Genomic DNA, 6,322 nt, shown 5'->3' on the forward strand with positions numbered 1-6,322 from the left:
CTCCTGCCGTATTGCGGCTCGCGGCGCGCCTCTGACGTCAGAGGACCGTCAGGCAGGAAATGGCTGTTTTTAGCCGGCTAAGAGGCGCGCGGGGGTGGGGGTGCGGGGAGTGGATGTGGGCAAGGGACTGCTCTGCTCTCGCGATGTTTGAGGGGACGCTGTGGCGCTGTCTCGGTGTTTCGGTGTAGGAGGGTTTGTTTTAATTACATTTTATGGATGTGTGTATGTACACACATATACATATTTACTTATTTATTTCTGTGTAGGAGGGTTTACTGACTGGTGGAGTTAAGGCGTTTATAGACCTTTCGATGTTTTAATTACATTTTATATATGTATGTATATACACACATATATGCAAATTTATTTGTTTGTTTGTAGTGTGTGTGGAGTTCAGAGGACAATTTGCAGGAATGGCTCCCTGTTTTCACTATGTGGGTCCCTGGGATCGAACTTAGGCTGTCAGGCTTGGTGGCAAGCGTGTTTGCAAACTATGGTCTTGGGCATGCAAACCTTTGAATTTTTATAGACAAATCAAAATAAATGGAGGGTTTGGGATATAGCTTAATTGTAAAGTGTCTGCCTGGCATGCACAAAGCCCTGGGTCGGCTCCTCAACACCATAAAAATTGTAACTAAAAATCTTAAGTCACACTTATTTATTTTGATATTTTGAGACAAAGTCTCATGTAGTGTAATTGGGTCTGATCTTCCTGCCTCCCCCTCCCAAGTGGTGGGATTCCGTGTGTGCCATGCCTGCTGTGTATTATTTATGTGGTGAGGGTGCATGTGTGGAGGCGAGGACAACTTATAAAGAGTGTTCTCTCCTTCCAGCATGCGGGGTTCTGAGGGTCAAACTCAGGTTGTCCAGCTTGGCAACCAGTGTTTTTACCTGCTGAACCATCTTACTGGCCCTAAGATAAATGGCTCCTTCCCCCATACTTTGGGAGTTTATTGCCTACAGGAAGAAACTGGACATTTTAAGCAGGAGGGAAACAATTCAATAACTATACAAGGAATGCTTCTCATTCCATGCAACTGCCAGCATGACGTTGGACCATTATTTTTATGTGAAGCAATCAGCTTATTGCACCCCATTCTTATTTTGACTTTTTTTTTTAAAAAACATTTATTTTGTCTATGAATGTTTTAAATGTATGTATGTTCACTGCTACCCATGGAGGCCAGGAGAGGGCACCACATACCCTGGAACTGGAGTTATAGGTGGTTGTGAGCAACCATGTGGGTGCTGGAAACTGAACCAGGGTCCTCTGCAAGAGTAGTCAGTACATGTATATATATATATATATATAAATGTATATGGTGTTCTGACTGCATGTATGCCTGCAGGCCAGAAGAGGGCTCCAGAGATCTCATTACAGATGATTGTGAGCCACCATGTAGGTGCTGGGAATTGAACTCAGGACCTCTGGAAGAACAGCCAGTGCTCTTAACCACTGAGCCACCCCTCCAGCCCTTATTTTGACTTTTAAATAAGTAAAATGTTCACTCAAGTCACTGAAGAATCTCCTCGGGGTAAAGTGTTGGATCTTGGATGGGTTTGGCTCTGTGGGAATGAACCATGGCATGGAGGAGAGAGGTGCAAAGGATTTGGAGTATGATGTGCAGTGGGAAGAGAGGAGGCATGGGAGAGACATTCTAGAACATAAAACCTCCAGTCCTACAGTGATTGGAGAGCTGTGACCTTTGGAGCCCCAGGGAGAGACCTGAGCTGTGCCACCAGGAAGGCCTGACTGGCTTGTTTCCCCCCTCCCCATACATATACAGGTTGGCTAAATTCACATTTGTATATTTACTGCTCCCCACCCCTTTAGTAGATTGAAGGCTGGGGGTGATGGTAGCAAGGTAGCTCAGTTGATAGAGTGTTTGCCTAGCATGCACAAAGCCCTGAGCTGGACCCCTCAGTACCAAATCCCACTATGATGGCACAAACCTGTAATCCTGGACCTTGAGAGGTGGAAGCAGGGGGGTCAGAAGTTCAGAGTCATTCTTGGCTACACAATGCATTTGAGACCATCTTGGGACATGAGACTGTCTCAAAAAGGGGGAGGGGCTTGCAAGATGGCTTAAAGGCACTTGCTGCTAAGCCTGTCCACCTGAGTGCAGCAGTCCTCAGGTCCTACATGGTGAAATGCAAAAAACAACTCCTGAGAGGTGTCCTCTGACCTCTACATGTATGCCTTGGCACGAGTGTGTTCTCCCTCCTAAATAAATAAAAATGAAATAATTAAAAAAATTAAATATGTGGAAAAATTTAAGATAATCTAGGTGGGATGCTGATGGAGATTGGAGCTGCTAAATTCCACCCATTCCCACCGCCACACCTCTGTAAAAATATCCTTTACATTTCTTTGCTTGAATAAATTCAGAGCTGGGAAATACTTCACACACACACACACACACACACACACACACACACACACACCCAAAGTTTGAGGGGCTCTCTTTATCCTCAGGGTTGTGAAGTTCAATGAGGAAGTTGTCTATAGATAGAGGTAAATAGAGGCAACTAAACTCCTAGAAATTAGACTGTCTAAGAGTTGGTTTTTACAAACTCATAAAAACGTACTGAGGAAAGCCCGGTATGGTAGCTCACGTCTGTGATCCCAGTACTTGTGAGGCTGAGTCAGGAGGAGTGTTGCAATTCAAGCCCTCCAGGCCAGCCTGGGCTACAATGTGAGACCCTGTCTTAAAAAGGGGGGGTGTATTAAGATGAATCAGCATGGGGTTGGAGAGATGGCTTGGTAGGTTAAGAGCACTTGCTGTTCTTGCAAAGGACCTGGGTTAGGGTCCTAGAAAACTTTTTTTTCTTTTCTTTTCTTTTTTTTTTTAAAGATGGAATCTCACTATGTAGCTCAGGCTTGAACTCGGTGCTTCTCAGCCTTCTCAGGGCTTCAATTACAGGCATGTGTCATCCTGTCTATTTTTTTTCTATGTTTTTTTTAAATTTTGGATTTATCATGTGAATTAATAAACAAAAACATTTTTACCTAGTTGTCTGCCAGGTAGCCTGATGCCATTATTAGTAATGATCTTTCTATCCTTTATTTATATTTATTATAGGCTATGTCTCTCATAAAATTAATCATGCTATGCCGGGCGGTGGTGGCGCACGCCTTTAATCCCAGCACTTGGGAGGCGGAGGTAGGTGGATCTCTGTGAGTTCGAGGCCAGCCTGGGCTACAGAGTGAGTTCCAGGACAGGCTCCAAAGCTACACAGAGAAACCCTGTCTCGAAAAACCAAAAAAAAAAAAAAAAATTAATCATGCTGGGTATGGTGACAGTAATAACCACAGTACCCTTGGAGATAGAAGCAGGATAATGAGGAGCTCAGGATGTTTTCAGCTACATAAAGAATTTGAGGCCAACCCTGGGCTACAGAAGACCTGGTATAATTTTTTTTCAGTATCTCTTTGATTCCAATTCTAAATTCCTAAGAGAAAGAACTTGTGGCCAGAGGCTAGGGTCTCATGGAATGACAGGTGAACTGTGTTAGTTACTTTTCTTGTAGCAAGATGCCTGACAACAGCGTGTTAAGAGAAGGAAGGCTTGTTCTGGCTCTTGGTTTCCGACGGATTTCAGACCACGACAGTAGTGAGGAACAGTAGCAGTATGTGGTGGAGTCTCCTCTCATTACAGTGGACCAGGAGGCAGAGGGCACGGGCACAGCTGGGGGTAAAGCCAGGAGGGGGTATAGCTTTAAAGGCCCACCCCTAGAGACAGACCTATGTCCTCCAGACAGGCCCCATCTCCCACAGGCCTTCAAAATAGTGCCCTAGGTTGGGGAGAGATTCAAAAACATTAGCCTGTGAGTGACTTTTCAGATTCCAGCCTCTCCAGGGCACCTTCTCTATGATGAGAAAGGGCAATTAAAGGGTTCCTTAAGGTAACTCCTCCCCAGAGTAATTAGTTCCTATTGGCTGATGTCAATAGGGTCTTTTCATCCCAGCTCAGGTGCTGGCCAGAGGAAAGTTGTGACATGTTGTATAATGTGATTCACTCCTGTTTACCTTGGAGAATGAGGCACTTCCTGTTCCTAGTGGTTGTGAGACATAATGCATCGGGGCTGATGCTGTTCTACCAGAACTCTGGTCAGGAAGCGTCCCTTCACTCATCCCACAGTTACTAAGCATCTGCTATATGTCAGGTTCCCTGCTTGGCTTTCTGAGTGCAGCTCTGAATGATGGATTATTCTCCAAGTTCTTATAAATGCTGCTGTCATAAGTAAAGCTGGCTGACAACACATTAAAGACTATGCCATCATTAAAACGTGTGAGACAAATGTTCAGAAAGGTGGCTTTCTTCTGCTGTTTGGGCTTCTGTTTATTTAACATATGTGGAGTGTGTGCATATTCTTGGGTTTACATATACTTATATATGTGTGGTGCACGTCTAGAGGTCAGAGGACAACGTGCTGTGTGAGTTCTCGCCTTCTACCTCCTTCTAGACAGGATTTCTTGTTGTTTATCACCGTGTGTGCCAGGCTGTCTGGCTCATGAGCGTCTGACTATTCTAATGCCTCTGCTTCCATCTAGCTGTAGGAGCACCGGGATAACAGATGGGTGCTACTGCGTCCAGCTTTGTGTGCGTTCTGGCGATCCCAGCTCAGGTCCGTAGATGTGCGCTTTACCCACCAAACCATCTCTCTAGCCTCCTTTCAGATATTTTCAAGTCACAATACCTCTCTTTATCAGCAGATAACTTGACATCAGCTACAGAATCTAGAACAAGGGACTGGAGGACTATTAAGACCACTTGTTCCATAATTGTGAAGATTGGAGTTCAGGTCCCAGGATCTTGTAGCTTGCTAAATTTGTAGGCATTCCCACAAACATCTGTAATCATGGCTCCAAGGTGGGTGAGGACACAAGGATTGCTGGGGCTTGCTGGTCTTCAGCCTAGCTGAAGGAGAGACCCTGCCTCAAAGGAATAGGCAGAAAATGATAGAGGAGGATACTGGATGCCCTCTTTGGCCATATGCATATACTCACACAGATATAAATAAATAAATAAAAACAAAAAATTAAAGCACCTAAAATAGCATTTTTTGTGTTGTTTTTAAAGTAGAGAAATAGTGGGGTAGGGGTAAAAGGGGAGATACAGGAAGTCAGATGGGTATGGAGGATGGGGAGGGTGGGTCTAGTCAGCCTGCCCACTGTCCCCCAAAGTGGACAGGTGGAGATTCCAGAGCATTCTTCTGGAGTAAGTTGGTCTCCACCTGTCCTTGAATCCTCTGTGTGTTGTATGTGTAGTGTGTGCATTGTGTGTGTTGTGTGTGTGTGTCCCTGAGCTTTGCCTCCAACAGCCAGTCTCTTGGAGAAGTGCCCGAGGAAGCACACACAGAAGGTCAAAGAGCTCTTGTGTTCCCAGGGTGCACCCTCACCAGTCCCTAGCAGACTGGGATTGTGGAGGCTGGCGTTCTACTTCTGACTTGGCTGAGATTCTAGAGCAGTGTGTGTGGGTGAGATGCAAGCAACCCTCCAAAGGGCCTTTGCTGACCACGATTCTTCTGCTTCTTCCAAGCAGCCTACTGGGTCCTCCCCAGAGACCTTGTAGGAAGGAAGTCACACACAAATCCTGATTCCAGGATCCACTTCTGGAAAATAGATCCTAAGACTGCATTCCTCCAGGGAGTCTTGGAAACACACTCTCCCATCACTCCTAAAACTCAAGTAAGGGCTGCTGTCCAAGAATTTGAGGTCTCTGCCCTTGGCCACTGGGCCTCACTGTCTCTAAGTGTGTTTGTTTGCAATGGCTGGGGGCCAGGACTGGGCAGATGAAGAAAAGGACATCAGGCAGAAAGGAGGGCCTACTTTTGATCCTAACTAGCAGGACGGACTAGTGACTAGTAAGTTAGCTATGGCAGGGAATGGTACAGCAATGGAAACTCAGAAGAGTTAAGGTCTTGGTGAAGACTCCCTAGAACCAAGAACACTCAAGTGTATTTGACACTAAAGCCAGTATTCTTCCTACAATGCCATTTTATCTTCTCCTTGAACATTAACAAGAACAACAACCACATATTTGGCAAGGTGGGAGTAAGAACTCAACTTTCAGAAACGTGAGTCCTTATCAGTGATACGGGCATAATTATAGCACCCTCCTCAGGAGCAGTGTGGGGATTAGCCATGTCGTGTGAGGAATTCGAGAGATGGTTCAGTGGGTAAGAGTGCTTGCTGCTCTCATAGAGCATCTGAATTTGGTGCCTAGCACCCTATTCGGGTGGCTCACAGTTGCCTGTAACTCCAGCTCCAGGGGATCCTGTGGTTTTTTTTTCAGGCACCTGCACTCACATGCACATA

The sequence above is a fragment of the Peromyscus californicus genome, unplaced genomic scaffold, assembly GCF_007827085.1.
Source record: "Peromyscus californicus insignis strain IS unplaced genomic scaffold, ASM782708v3 Scaffold_6__1_contigs__length_162567912, whole genome shotgun sequence".
Classification (NCBI taxonomy): domain Eukaryota; kingdom Metazoa; phylum Chordata; class Mammalia; order Rodentia; family Cricetidae; genus Peromyscus; species Peromyscus californicus.